A 16,667-nucleotide genomic window follows, 5' to 3' on the forward strand; every position below is an offset into this window, starting at 1 on the left:
AATATTTCTAATAAGTTTTAACTTGCTAACGAGCGATGTCTTGCAATACAAAAGTAGCACCTGAGGCCAAACATCACATGAACACAACTGAGCCAATGGTTCTTGAAATTCGCTTTGATATAAAAGTGCTTTGGATTACAAGCCTGTTTCCAGAACGAATTAGGCTCACAAGCCAAGGTTTTACTGTATCCTCACTTTATACATGCGTAAATTGAGGCTCAGAGCTTAGGGGGGGCTTTCAGTTTCACCCATTTGCTAAGTAGTGGAACAGTTATTTGAATCGAGATCTGAGTGTTACAAAAGCTAGTGCCCTTTATTATTGAATCATTTTAATCATTTAATCTGTGTTTAGGGTAAAGCTGCACCTTTGACAATGAAAGAAACACATTGCAAGTCAGCGTGCCCCGTCACTGTATGACACAGCGGTTCCATTGCGGAAACTAGGTGAGTCCTTCACGTGCACAGAACAGCGCCGGCACTCCAGCACTGAGCTGCATGGCATGCGAACGCCACCACCAAATGCACAGCAGTTTTTATCTGAATAGACTGTTCAGGATATAAACATCAGAAAATAATGAGTCAGGCTCTCCCAGGCATATGCTTCATTTTTAAGCCAAGCGTGTATAATCACTGCTACTAAATTGCCACAGTAAGAGCATGGCTTGAGGGCATAGTACTTGGGCACATGAGCAAGATGACCACCAGCGGCAATTAACAGGAATAGGCCAAGTGTCTTCACACTCTTCTTACCCCTGGGGGCTGCCAGCCAGGCCCTTGTGGGGCCTGAAAGTCTAGGTGCTCTCAAACTGCGACACCTGCTCCCTTTGGAAATAGGCTGCACTTTCTTGGCTTGAATTGCCTCAGTCTCTCTCCTACAGCTCCTTTTGATCAAAAGGTGGTGGAGGGCACATCAGAATACATTAAATTGCTGGACTGTGGACATTTCATGGCCTCCCACAACCTGAGCATGCTGGCAGTGGGATTAATGTGCACAAGGAAGGACACTTGACCCTGAGCCATGCCGGTCACTGGTGGCCTGGAGACCATGGTCCTAAAGAGCTGGACATGACGGGGCAGTGGCCCCAGAAGCCTGGGCCCAACCACAGCTCTTTCAGAAAAGAGTGAGGCAGAACTAGTAACGGAGAGATTTTCATGAAAAATGTAATTATCTTAGAGTATTTATGGATAGAGAGGATAAATGGCCAGATAGATATATGAATAGATAGATACGATAAAAATAACAGATATGATACACAGAGAGATAAAATAGAGATAGTATTATACATTAGACAGTAATATTTATCACAAGTATTTTTATACACATACTTGCATGCACAAACATGAACACAATCACAGGAAATAGAAAAAGCATTTAAAAATACAATATCATCTAAAAGCTGTCCCTTTGATAAGAGGGAAATGTAAAAGTACAATTCCTTTTTCTTCTCCTTGGTATGCCCTTGAGGAAATGACAATGAATTCCTCCCCCACCGCTGCCCTGAGGTATAATGAACTGCCTTCAGTTTCTGCGAAACAGATTTTTATCTTTGTGGGATCCTCTGTTCCAATAATGTTATCTTTTCATTCACAGAGCTAATAGGAGTTATTACTGCAGCCCAATACAAAGATACCTCTCTCTAACACTTGTATCCCTAAAGAGTAGCATTGTGAATATTTAATCAATTGAACCATATTTTTTTAATGTAGAAGAGGATTTTTGCCTCTTCAAGCAATCAATTACAAATCTTTTGGTAAAATGTATAATTGACTTATTGTTTAAATCTACATCGATATATACTGGGTTAATTAGAAATCTTTCTACCACAAGAGATACTCCTGCAAGTCTGAAGCCCAAGAGTGATTTTACAGGATCATAATGAGCAGATGAAGTCACCAAAGGTGTAAGGTGACTCTGGGCTATAATGTGGCTAGCAAGAATTTCTAATCTCTTGTCTATTTCCTAATACCAGGGCAGGTAGAGGAGTCATTCAATGCCTCAGTCAGAATCAACGGCTGTGCAGAATTAACGTAGTAGAGAATGCTTTTAACAGTAGTCCTGTAATAAAATTCCCACTGGACTGACAGTCACTCTCTAGATTTTGAACTCCTTGAGCTCAGAGGATAGGCCTGCCCATGTTCATACTTCACTACCCAGCCTGGTGCTTTGAATTGAAACGGTGCTTGGTATATGTATTTTTAACTTATTATAATACATATAAATATGATTCATGCTTTAGACAAGTGGGAGAGGAATGTGAGAGCAACACATGTGGCTCTCTGAGACTAGAAGCATCTCTCTTCCACGTCCCAAATTCGAAGTTGGGGTGACAGAACTGGTATAAACAAAACAGGATAAAATTTTCACAGCTATCTGAAATAATTTGAATATTTGGAATTTGAATATCTTGTCTTGAATTCAAGTGAAACTAGACAGGCAAAAAGGGAAGGAATACAGTGCAGAGAAGAGCATCAACCAATGGGCAGTAAGAGAATTTCATGTAACCACTGGCATATGCTCAAAAAATATTTTTAAAAATCTGAGGAGACCCAACATCTGTGGAGAAGTGGCAGGACCCTCATCCTTCAAACACAGCAGTGCTGAGGCCAAAGGACTTTGAATTCCAAGAGTCCGGGTTGCAGAGTGACAGAGATGTCTCCAGGAGCCCACGGGGACACCCTGGCGGGCCATAGGTGCATGATTGCAAAATTAGATAAAGCCGACAGCATAGACACAGAAGGGAGGTATCCCCTTCTGCAGAGAGACAAAGGAAAGAGAAAGAGAGGCTGTGAAAGTGTAGGACTATAACTGGACAAGAGAAAAACCATGGATGGGGATGGAGAAGGATCTCTAACTGTGGAGCTTTCTCCAGACTGGGCCCGGCTGCCCAGTTTGTGCACCTGGGGAGGAGGGGAGCCAACCCTGGGCTTGGTAACTAGGTCAGAGACACAGTCTGCAGAGGGAGAGAGCAATCCCCTCCTCGGAGTGCTGTGGGAAGAAGGTATACAGCCATTCAAAGGACAAAGGCTCCTGCCTGTCCTGGCCAGCCAGAGGCCATTTATCGGCAGGGCAGAAGGCATTTCCCTGGAACCAGAGTACACGGAGTGGGACCCTTCAAGACATCGTAGTTTAAATCCCAGCTGAGTGCCAGGGAGGTGCGGGAGTCTGCAAAGCAAGACAAACCTCCTCGTTCGTGCCCAGGGCACTGTGAGAACAGCCTGAACACAGTGGTTTGGGACACTGGGTCTGGGGAAGAGAGACTGGGGTGTCGCCATTTTTCTCCCCATCACCAACAAGGTGGGGCTTCAGGGAATGAACAGCGAGCCCACAGTGGAGGCAGGGCCTGCCCACACAAAACCATACCCCACTGCACCTGGTAACTGCTCCAGTATCCACTGGAGATTGACACTAACCAACCAGACAGCCCCTCAGGACAAGCACTGCCATGGGTTCCAAGGCACCCAGCGGGTTTGCATTTTCTGATTTAATTCTTGGACAATTCTTATTATACATATATATATATATACATATATACATATATAATATCCTCTAATCCAGTTATTCTGGTTGTTGGTGTGTTTAAGCAGACATATTTAATCTATTCTCTTTATACCTGTTCTATATCTCCTCCTTTATTTTCCTCTCTCTATCCTCTGGATGAAGCCACATAGTTTCTCGGCCTGGTCAGTTTTCTTTTCTTTTCTTTTTCCATGCTCTTGTCATTTATTTGTTTGTATGGGATAATTGTCATTGTTGTTGTTTGGGTGTTTGTTTGTTTGTTTTCTCCAGGGGTACTTCAATGAACAAATCAAAGCCTCCCCCACCCCCCAGTGGAGGTTCCAAAATATCACTATGAGTAGGGAGATAAAGCAACAAGAGTAACAAAAACACAGAGCAAGTAACACACTCCAAAAAACACCTCCTGAAGGGCCAGACCCTGGACAGTGTATGACACCTCTTTAATATAGTGCTTGCAGGTACAGGACACATAACAAGCCTTTAAAACACATGATGAATTAAAAAATGCTGTAGATGAGGTGCAAAATAAACTAGATACAGTGACGGCAAGGATTGAAGAGGCAGAGGGGAGAATAAGTGAAATAGAAGATAAAATTATGGAAAAAGATGAAGTTGAGAAAAAGATAAAAAAATTCTAGATCAGGAGGGGAGAATTGGAGAACTAAGCAATTCAATGAGACATAATAATATCCATATCATAGGAGTTCCAGAAGAAGAAGAGAGAGAAAAAGGGGCAGAAGTTGTACTCGAACAAATCATAGCTGAGAACTTTCCCAATCTGGGGAAGGAAACAGACATTGAAATCCAGGAGGCACAGAGAACTCCCTTCAGATGTAACAAGAATCAATCTTCTGCATGGTGTATTGTAGTGAAACTAGCAAAATACAAGATAAAGAGAGTTCTGAAAGCAGCTAGAGAAAAACAGTCCTTCACCTACAAGGGTAGACACATAAGGGTAGTAGCAGACCTATCCACTGAAACTTGGCAGGCCAGAAGGGAGTGGCAGGAAATAATCAATGTGCTGAATAGGAAAAATGTGCAGCCAAGAATCCTTTATCCAGCAAGGCTGTCATTCAGAATAGAAGGAGAGATAAAGGTGTTCCCAGACAAACAAAAGCTGAAGGAGTTTATCACCACTAAAACAGCCCAACAAGAAATCCTAAGGGGGACTCGAGTGGAATCTTGCAAAGGCCACAAAGGGCCAGAGACATCACTACAAACATGAATACTACAGATAACACAATGACACTAAATCCATATCTTTCAATAATAGTGCTGAATGTAAATGAACTAAATGTTCCAATCAAAAGACATAAGGTACCAGAATGTATAAAAAAAAAAAAAAGAAAAAAACAGGACCCATCTATTTACTATGTAAAAGAGACCCATTTTAGACCTGAGGACACCTTAAGATTGAAAGTGAGGGCATGGAGAACTATTTCTCATGCTACTGGAAGTCAAAAGAAAGCTGGAGTCACCATACTTATACCAGACAAACTAGATTTTAAACCAAAGGCTGTAACAAGAGATGAAGAAGGGCATTATATCATAATTATGGGGTCTATCCATCAAGAAGAGCTATCGATTATAAATGTCTATGCACCCAATTCGATAGCACCCAAATAGGTAAAACAATTAATCACAAACATAAGCAATCTTATTGATAAAAATGTGACAATTGCAGGGGATTTTAATACTCCACTTACAACAACAGACAGATCATCTAGGCAGAAAATCAATAAAGAAACAATGGCCTTAAATGATACACTGGACCAGATGGACTTGACAGATATATTCAGAACTTTTTATCCAAAAACAGCAGAATACACATTCTTTTTGAATGCACATGGAACATTCTCCAAGATAGATCACATATATGGAAACAAATGAAAATGAAAACATGGCAGTCCAAACCCTCTGGGATTCAGCAAAGAGAGTCCTAAGAGGATAATACATTATAGTCCAGGCCTATCTCAAGAAACAAGAAAAATCCCATATACAAAATCTAACAGAACACCTAAAGGAACTAGAAGCAGAACAGCAAAGAAATCCCAAGGCCAGCAGAAGAGAAATAATAAAGATTAGAGAAGAAATAAACAGTATAGAATCCAAAAAAAAAAAGAACTGTGTAACAGATCAGTGAAACTAAGAGCTGTTTTTTTGAAAAAAATAAACCAAATTGAAAAATCCTTAGGAAGACGTCTCAAAAAGAAAAGGGAGAGGACCCAAATAGATAAAGTCACAAATGAAATAGGACTTATCACAACCAATCCCTCAGAAATACAAGCAATTATCAGAGAATACTATAAACAAATATATGCCAACAAAATGGACAACCTGGAAGAAATGGACAAATTCCTAGACACCCACACACTACCAAAACTCAAATGGGAAGAAATAGGAAATTTGAACAAACCCATAATTAGTGAAGAAATTGAATCAGTTATCAAAAATCTTCCAACAAATAAGGGTCCTGGACCAGATGGCTTCCCTGGGGAATTCTACCAGACATTTAAAGCAGAGTTAATACCTATTCTTCTCAAGCTGTTCCAAAAACATAGAAACAGAAGGAAAGCTTCCAGAGTCATTCTACGAAGACAGTATTACCTTGATTCCCAAACCAGACAGAGACCCCCGCAAAAAAGGAGAATTACAGGCCAATATCCCTGATGAACATGGATACAAAAATTCTCAACAAGATACTAGCAAATCGAATTCAACAGCATATAAAAAGAATTATTCACCATGATCAAGTGGGATTCACTCCTGGGCTGCAAGGCTGGTTTGATATTCATAAATCAATCAGTGTGATACATCACATTAATAAAAGAAAAGATAAGAACTATATGATCCTGTCAATAGGTACAGAAAAAGCATTTGACAAAATACAGCATCCTTTCTTAATAAAAACCCTCAAGAAAGTTGGGATAGAAGGAGCATACCTAAACATCATAAAAGCAATATATGAAAAGCCTACAACTAATATCATCCTCAATGGGGAAAAACTGAGAGCTTTCCCCCCTGAGATCAGAAACACGACAGGGATGTCCACTATGAAAACTGTTGTATAGCATAGTGTTGGAAGTCCCAGCACCAGCAATCAGACAATGAAACAAAATAAAAGGCATCACAATTGGCAAAGAAGAAGTCAAACGTTCACTTTTCACAGATGACATGATACTTTACATGGAAACCCCAAAAGACTCCACCACAAAGCTGCTAGAACTGATACATGAACTCAGCAAAGTCACAGAATACAAAATCAATGTGTAGACATCGGTTGCATTTCTATACACCAATAATGAAGGCACAGAAAGAGAAATCAAGAAATCAATTCTACTTACAGTTTTGCCAAGAACCATAAACTATCTAGGAATAACCCTAACCAAAGAGTTAAAAGATCTGTATGCTTAAAACCAGAAAACTTATGAAGGAAATTGAAGAAGACAAAAAGAAATGGAAAAACATTCCATGCTCGTGGATTGGAAGAATAAATATTGTTAAAATGTCAATACTACCCAAAGCTATTTACACACTCAGTGCAATCCCAATCAAAATTACACAGGCGTTCTTCTCAAAGCTAGAACAAACAATCCTAAAATTTATATGGAACCACAAAAGACCCCAAATACTCAAAGTAATGTAGAAAAAGAAAACCAAAGTGGGAGGCATCACAATTCCAGACTTTAGCCTCTACTGCAGAGCTGTAATCATGAAGACAGTATGGCATTGGCACAAAAACAGACACACAGACCAATAGAAGAGAATGGGAAAGCCAGGATTGGACCCACAAATGTTTGGCCAACTAATCTTTGACAAAGCAGGAAAAAGTATCTAATGGGGAAAAAAGACAGTCTTTTTAGCAAATGGTGCTGGGAGAACTGGACAGAAACATGCAGAAGAATGAAATTAGACCACTTCCTTACACCATTCACAAAAATAAACTCAAAATGGATGAAAGACCTAAATGTCAGACAGTAAAACATCAAAACCCTAGAGGAGAAAACAGGCAACAACCTCTTTGACCTCAGCCACAGAAATTTCTTGCTGGATTTGTCTCCAAAGGCAAGGGAATTAAAAGCAAAAATGAACTATTGGAACCTTATCAAGATAAAAACCTTCTGCACTGCAAAGGAAACAATCAACAAAACTAAAAGGCAACCAATAGAATGGGAAAAGATATTTTCAAATGACATATCGGATAAAGGTTAGTATCCAAAATCTATAAAGAACTTACTAAACTCAACACCTGAAAAACAAATAATCCAGTGAAGAAATGGGAAGAAGACATGAATAGACACTTTTCCAAAGAAGATATCCAGATGGCCAAAAGACACATGAAGATGCTCGTCACTCATCATTAGGGAAATACAAATCAAAAACACAATGAGATACCACCTCACACTGGTCACAGTGGCTAAAAGTAACAAATCAGGAAACAACAGATGCTGGTGAGGATGTGGAGAAACAGGAACACTCTTGCACTGTTGGTGGGAATGCAAACTGGTGCAGCCACTCTGGAAAATAGTGTGGAGTTTCCTTGAAAAATTAAAAATAAAATTACCCTAAAACCCAGAAATAGCACTACTAGGAATTTATCCAAAGGGCACAGGAGTGCTGATTCATAGGGGCACTTGTACCCCAATGTTTATAGCAGCGCTTTCAACAATAGCCAAATTATGGAAAGAAACTAAATGTCCATCAGCTGACGAGTGGATAAAGAAGATGTGGTTTATATATACAATGGAATACTACTTGGCTATGAGAAAGAATGAAATCCTGCCATTTGCAGCAACATAGATGGAAATGGAGGGTATTATGCTAAGTGAAATAAGTCAGTCAGAGAAAGACAGATATCATATGTTTTCACTCATATGTGGAACTTCAGGAACTTAACAGAAGACCATGGGGGAAAGGAAGGGGGAAAAAATAGATACGGGGGGGGGGGTGGTAAACCATAAGAGACTCTTAAATACAGAGAACAAACTAAGGGTTGATGGGGGGTGTGGTGGGGGAGAGGGGAAAATGGGTGATGGGCATTGAGGAGGACACTTGTCAAGATGAACACTGGGTGTTGTATGTAAGCGATGAATCATGGGAATCTACCCCCAAAACCAAGAGCATACTGTACACACTGTATGTTAGCCAATTTGACAATAAATTATGTTAAAAATAAAAAATAAATAAAATAAAACAAAATAGAAGATAGATACATAGATACATAGATACTTTAAAATCTGAATTGGGCCCAAAGTGGTTTTTCTTTTGTCATTTACATTGAAATTTAAAGTTTTATGTGTAATGGAATATGGGATCTTTAAGAGCAAATTCAATTTCTTAAACTGAAATCATTCCACGAAATGGAGAAAAGAATATTGCATATCAAAGAAAAAGACTTGGGAATATGGCTGAGGTTATAGACTGAGTTTCCTAAGCCTGGGGCACACTCTTCTTCTCTAATCACAGCTTTGCCCTATGTCCCTCATCCCATCCCTACACTGACTCTAGACTTCACATACAACCAGCTCTTCTCAGTGGTCCATCTGAGGATAATAAACTTTTGTCATGGTTTTGATCTTATTAAATCAGATCTAGCCTAAATCTGCATGAGATATCGTTAATGCACATTGAAAACATTGGATGTTTCAACTATCTTAGGCAATTCTCAACATGGTATTCTTTTAAACTTAATGATTCTTTTGCTCAAACACACACAGTGGCTCCCTACTGCAGAAAGGAAATGGGAAAGCCTTTTCAGTGGACTTCATGTGTCTGTATCTCTGTATTCTCACCCTCTCCTCCCTCTCCACACTGCTTATTATGTTCTAGTCTTACCAGCATCCTTGGAAAGTCTGCTACCAGCCAGCTCCTCCCTTGGAATCTTTGTTCTAATGTCATCTTCTCAATGACCACCCCATTTTAAAATGTAACGACTCCAAACCACACCCTATGCTGACCCCCTTTATCTTGCTCTATTTTCTTTTTATTATTTAAATTTTAGTTAACATACAGTGCAATATTGGCTTCAGGCGTAGAATTCAGTGATTCATCACTTACAAACCGCACCCAGTGCTCTATTACACTGGTTTCTCCAGTTTGTTTACACTTTAAATATACAGGAAAACCTTCCGTTGCAAGTAACTTGTTCTGCAAGTGTTCCACAAGACGACCAAACATTTCTAATAAATTTTAACTTGATAAACGAGTGATGTCTTGCAATATGTCATGTCAGATGTCACATGATGTCACAACTGAGCCAATGGTTCTTGAAATTCGCTTTGATTTACAAGTGCTTTGGATTACAAGCATGTTTCTGGAATGAATTATGCTCGCAAACCAAGATTTTACTGTACTTTACAATTTATTTATTTACTATTGCGCTTATTGCTTATTTTCTATTCTTCGCCCATTAGAATGTGAGCAATACAAGAGCAGTGATTTTTGTCATTTTTAAAAACTTATGTATCCTAAAATGCTTGGAGGAATGTCTGACATATGGAAGTTATTTGATAAATATTTATTGATAAACAAAGGAAGAAAGATGTTCAGTATTTATTATCATTTACTAATATAAAAATAATATGAAATAATGAAATTATTTCATGAAATAATATGAAATTCAAAGTTAATTATATGTGATTCTCCAGACTTTGGGTCTTATTTCCATAAATAGATGTTCCACTGAGATGTAGAGGAAAGAAACTGGCTTGGGTATCACCTATAACTGTGTTCAAATCACAGTTCTTCCCCTTACTACTTTTGCCATAGGGAAAGTTAAGTAAATTTCTGTGGGCTTGAGTAATCCCCTTTGTGAAATGGCAGTGATGTAGATATTCAATGAGCAAGTAGCACAGTTCCTGATGCAATGGGCACATCATAAACATGAGTCTCTTCATTTTCTCTTCCTCTAATCCCTCAGCAGTTCCCACAAGGTAGGAGACAAAAAGGAAAGTTGAAAGTACTTGTAGAGATCCATAGTGTGTCCCCAAACTCTCTGCACAGGGAATTATGCAGCAGAGTGGGGAAAATGTTAAGAGGCAGGTATCAAACCTCTTCTAACTCTTCTTCACTGGAGGACCTGGCCAGTGGGGATACTGAGAATGAGAACAGGCAAGAGCACACCTTACCCCGACTGTGGTGACAGAAGTTACAGACTGAACATGGACAAGATAGTGGTGGAAAATGCTGACCACTCAGAGCCATAGAAACCCAACTAAACATCATCAAGCAAAAACATCATGAACCCAGATGCCAAAGCTTAAGTGAAAGGATTAAAGAGGAAAAGGGGTCAAGAACAAGAAGGTTAAAAGTGACTAGAGGTAAATGGACTCAGTGAAAGTCATTGCAGGCAGCCATGTCCTGCAGCTGCATTGAAAGGGCTGACTGCAGAAGGTGTTTCTGGAGGTGGAGTGGCCCAAGTCTGTTAGAAAGTCCTGCACATAATGAACAGCATCCCCCACGGCCACGCCAGGCCCTTCTCTGGCAGTCTGGAGATTTTTTTCTTCACTGATACTGTTTTTACACTTCTACAGAAGACTTTTAGCCTAGAGAAACTAGAAAAAGAGGCAGGATAGGGAAATATTAATTTTCTTCCTCAAATCAGAGAGAATATTACTCGATAACTCTGAAGCCAGAAAGAAAATTAAAGTAAAAATATGCTTCAAAAAATGCAGTAAATTTTAATCAATGTACATGGACACAATGAAAAATCATCAGCAAGTCAGTGAATGAGTATTTATTGAGTAAATGCCCTCAAGATGTATAACCACACTCCACACCTCTCATGCAAACACCACTTCCAGCTTTGATCTCTCATGTTAACTCCCACATTAGGAGTGATATTGATTGAGAAATCCTTTCAATAATATCAATGCAATGTCTGTATTGTTATTAGTTTTTGTAATCTTAGACATGAATATGATATCTTTTATATTTAATAAGTAGCTAACCTGTTAAATTCCATAAAATTTATTAACAAAATAATGAACTCACTACTACTAACAGTAGTAAAACCAGGTGCCAGTCAGAGAGCTGAATAGTGGGCTCACAAGGCACCAGCATCCTCTCCTGGGGCTGCTGGGCCTAGAATCTGGCTCTCACTTAGCAGGGTCAGAAATTGACTTTATAGAATCAACTGGTGATGATTGATTTCTACTAAAGAAATTCACAAAACAGGTAAATTCAGATTTTCAAATTTAGGAAGAATCATAATAATCATTGAAGTCAATAATCCCCAAAGAATGTTCTGTGAAACATTAGTTCCTCAGGATGTTAATAATTTTCCTTGGGGGAAGAGTGCCTGGGTGGCTCAGTCAGGTGTGTGACTCTTGATCTTGACTCAGATCATGATCTCCCGGTTTGTGGGTTGGAGCCCCGCATTGGGCTCTGTGCTGGGCATGGACCCTGCTTAGGATTCTCTCTTTCCCTCTCTCTCTGCCCCTCCCCCTCTCAGTAATAATAATAATAATAATAATAATAATAATTTTCCTTGGGGGAAATACTGAGGTTCAAGTAAGTTTAGGAAATTCTAGGCTAAATAATGTTAAACATGTTCCTTTATCACAGACCTTCCCAGTCTTTCAAATCTAAAATTCTGTATGAACCACAAAGAGAATCTCAAACAGTATGAAGTTCCCATATACCCTCTTAACCTTCCCTCTGCCTTAGTTTCTACTATTAACATGCATATATTGGTGTACATTTGTTAAAATTGATGAACCAATATTGATGCATTATTTTTAGCTGAACTCCATAGTTTGCATGAGGTGTCACTCTTTAGGTTGTACATTCTGAATTTTGACAAATGTATAATGAGCTGTATCCACCACAGCAGTATCATACAGAAGAATTTCAATGCCCTAAAACTCTCTTGTGCTCTACCTATTCATCCCTTCCTCTCTCCCCAAACGCCTGGCAACTTCTGATCTTTTTACTGTCTCCACACTGTGCCCTTCCAGAATATCATATAGTTGGAATCATGTGGGATATTCTTTTCTTTTACTTAGTAATAATATGTATTTAAGTTTCATTCAGACTCTCGTGGCTTCATAGCTCATTTCCTTTTATTACTGAATTCAGTGTATGGATGCCCCACAGTTAGCTTACCCATTCACCTATTGAAGGACTTCTTGGTTGCTTCTAAGCTTTGACAACTATGAATAAGGCTGCTAAAAACATTTATGTGAAGGTTTTTCTGTGAATATAAGTTTTTAATCCATTTGCATAAATACTAGGGGAGCAATTGTTGGATCATTTTTTTGTAAGAAGCTTCAATCTGTCTTCCAAAGTAGCTGTGGCATTTTGCATTCTAACCAGCCATGAATGGGCTGTTGCTCCACATCTTCACCAGCATTTGGTATTGTCACTGTTTTGGATTTTAGCCATTCTAAGAGATGGGTAGTGGTATCTTTTTGTTGTTCTAGTATGGAATTTCCTAATGACATATGATGTGGAATAAGTGTAACGATAAAATAAGCAGCATTTAATATGATCATTTGCCACCTCTATATCTTATTTGGTGAGATATACAGATATTTTGCTTATTTTATTGTTTTGCTCTTTTCTTATTGTTGAGTTTTAAGAGTTATTTGTATATTTTGGATACTTATCCATTGTCAGATGTATTTTGCAAATATTTTTCCCAGTCTTTGGCTTGTTTCATTCTCCAAACAGAGTGTTTTTGCAGGGCAGAAGCTTTTAATTTCAATGAAATTCAACTTATAAATGTTTTTAAGGTGGATCATGCTTTCAATGTTTTATCTAAAAAGTCATTGCCAAACCCAGTTCACTTAGATTTTCTCCTATGTCAACTTTTAGGAGTTTTATCATTTTACATTTTAAATTGAAATCTAGGATCCATTTTGAGTTGATTTTTGTGAAAGGGGTAAGGTCTGTGTCTAAATAATTCTTCTTCTTCTTCTTCCTCTTGCATGTGGATGTAGTTATTCTAACAGATTGAGCACTGCTCTGTTTTAAGACTTTTATTTTGAAGGAGACAATTGGGAAAATGCTGACCTAATTTCTGTTTCAATTGTAGAAGTGAAGAAATTGAAATACAGAGAGGTGAATTATTTTCTCAAGGTCAAACAACACATTAGTATGCTGAATTAAGACTAAACACTGATTTACAAAACAGAATTTCAATTTTCATTTCCAATGGCACATATCTTTTCAATGACTAGTGTACTTGTATCTGTTGCCTTGTTCCTTTCAAGTTGAAAGTTTTTCCCATATAGATTAAATAATCAGATGGTTGTTTGGTGAAACAGATCAAATGTTTCATCTGGGTAGTGGTGTAATCTGGATATTTTTTTCCTATTTTGCTCTGTAGTCTCCTTTTCTAGTGACATATATTCTCAAATCTCTCAGAGATGGTGTCTTTTTCCTTATTCACAATATATACAGGTATAAGATTAAAGAAAATTAAACATATGAAAGTTGTATGTGTGTATACACACACACACACACATATAATCTTTAATTTTCTTTCTCCTTGATTATATATACCACAATACTTAGGTATTGTTATTCCTTGAGGTGTAACATCATTAATAAGCATACAATTTATCTTACACCAGTTACTGTTAATGCTAATAAATTCAACATTGAGTTCAATGCATTTTTACTGAGCTCTTTGAATCTTGGAGCTCTTTTACTGAGCTCTATGAAGGAGGGTGGAGATTTCAGAAACACCTGAAGGATTTTTGTTTGTCTGTTTGTCTGTTTGTTCTGTTTTGTTGATAAAGTTTTCAAAGATTCTCCCATGTCTTGGTTGAGCTTTGGAAATATTTCAAAATCTTATCTCTTATGTAGTTACCACTACAGACAGTTAATTTTTTTCATTTATGTTGACTTTTTTGACATTGTACCTAAATTCTAGAAGTTAAGACTACTTGGGCCTGATGATCCCTGGGGGACTGTCAAGAGAAAGAAGTCACCCTTCCTTTGGCTCTAACCATTTCCCCCAAATACATATTTTAATAAGTTCTGTGAATGTAGTATCTCCAATATCCAATTATAGGCTAGTCTATTTTTATGGGCAGCAAGTACTGCAAAACATTCTAAAACTATTCTTCCTATTCCATATTCTTTTTCAGGTGTTCAAATAAGTGAAGCTAGAATTACAAATAGCTACTTCACTTGAGTACATGTATTAATTACCCTTGGATGGGAGGAATTCACCCATGTCATCTCTAGATAAAGTAAATCAGTTTCCCAGAGTGAGACCTTATTGCCACTCAGACCATAGCATTGAATCACTGTCTCTGCTGGACATCACCTGAGGGGTCTAATTACTTTTTCCAAAACCCAATTATCTTACCAGATTGTAAGGTATCTTACTTTAGCAATTGGATGTTTTGAATTGTGGGTGTAAAAACCCCATCATCTATAAGAAATCTAGAACAGAATTTGTCTGAGTTCATACAATTGACACTAATAAAGTTTCAGTGAAAAGGAACAAAAACACCAAATTTTAAGACAATAACATTGACTATCGGCTTAAACAAGCCAGGAACTGGAGGAATAAAAGAATGTAGTAAGTAACAAGACGAAACCCTGCACATAGTTGATGTTCAATAAAAAAATTTGTTAAGTTGAATGGACTTGAGTTAATTCATGGTTGAATTATAGACACTTAAGGACTTATGCCATGTATGTGTAAAAGAGGTAGATGTAATTTAGACACCAGAAGTGTGGAAAACCAAGCTTACATTTTATTAATTTAGTTTTAATATTTATTTTGAAAATAATTTTATTATAAAATATATTAAAACATACATTAAAGTAGAAGAAATTGTATAATAATAATATATATTATAATATATATCACATACATTATACATATACATATATATTACATACATTAAAGTAGAAGAAATTGTATAATATTATAATGATAAATCAACCAGCTTCAACAATTATAAATACATTGTCAATCTTGTTTCATCTATACTTCCCCACCCCTACCCATCTGCTGCACAAAATAATTATTTTCACTAAATTTAGAAGGTCGTGTACCATTACACAAATCTAGTTTTAGAACATTTCTCTCACCTCCTAAAAGTTCCCTTGTGTTGATTTGGAGTCAATCATACTTCCAACCTCAGATCTAGATAAACACTAATCTACTTTCTGTCTCCATAGATTTGCCTTTTCTGGACACTGTATATAAATGGAATCATACAGTATGTAGTACAATGTTTCAGAGGTTCATCTAATTTTATGGCATGTATCAGTTTCATTCTTTTCATTACCAAATAGTCTTCCATTGTAGGGACATACTACATTTTGTTGATCCATTTGCCCTTTAACATACATTTAATGTAAGAAAGTGGTCTAGTTTCATTCTTCTGCATGTTGCTGTCCAGTTCTCCCAGAACGATTTGCTAAAGAGACTGTCTTTTTTCCATTGGATACTCTTTCCTGCTTTGTCAAAGATGAGTCAGCCATACATTTGTGAATCCAATTCTGGGTTCTCTATTCTATTCTATTGGTTTATGTGTCTGTTTTCATGCTAATACCATACTGCCTTGACGACTACAACTTTGTAGACAGGCTAAAACCCAGGATTGTGATGCCTCCAGCTTTGGTTTTCTTCTTCAACATTACTTTGGCTATTTGGGGTCTTTTGTGGTTCCATAAAAATTTTAGGATTGTTTCTTCTAGCCCTGAGAAGAATCCAGTGCAACTTTGATTGGGGTTGCATTGAGTATGTAGATTGCTTTGGGGAGTACCAACATTTTAACAATATTTGTTCTTCCAATCCATAAGCATGGAATGTTTTTCCATTTCTTTGTGTCTTCTTCAATTTCTTTCATAAGTTTTCTATAGTTTTCACGGTACAGATCTTTTACCTCTTTGTTTAGGGTTATTCCTAGGTATTTTACGGTTCTCAGTGCAATTATAAATGGAATCAATTCCTTAATGTTTCTTTCTGTTGCTTCATTATTGGTGTATAGAAATGCAACCTATTTCTGTACATTGTTTTATATCCTGCGATTTTGTTGAATTCATGTATCAGTTCTAGCAGTTTTTTGGTGGAGTCTTTCAGGTTTTCTATGTAGAGTATCATCACTCTCTTATACCATATACAAAAATAAGCTCAAAAAGGATGAAATACCTAAATTTCAGACAGGAAACCATCAAAACT

The sequence above is a fragment of the Acinonyx jubatus genome, chromosome E4 (assembly GCF_027475565.1).
Source record: "Acinonyx jubatus isolate Ajub_Pintada_27869175 chromosome E4, VMU_Ajub_asm_v1.0, whole genome shotgun sequence".
Classification (NCBI taxonomy): Eukaryota; Metazoa; Chordata; class Mammalia; order Carnivora; family Felidae; genus Acinonyx; species Acinonyx jubatus.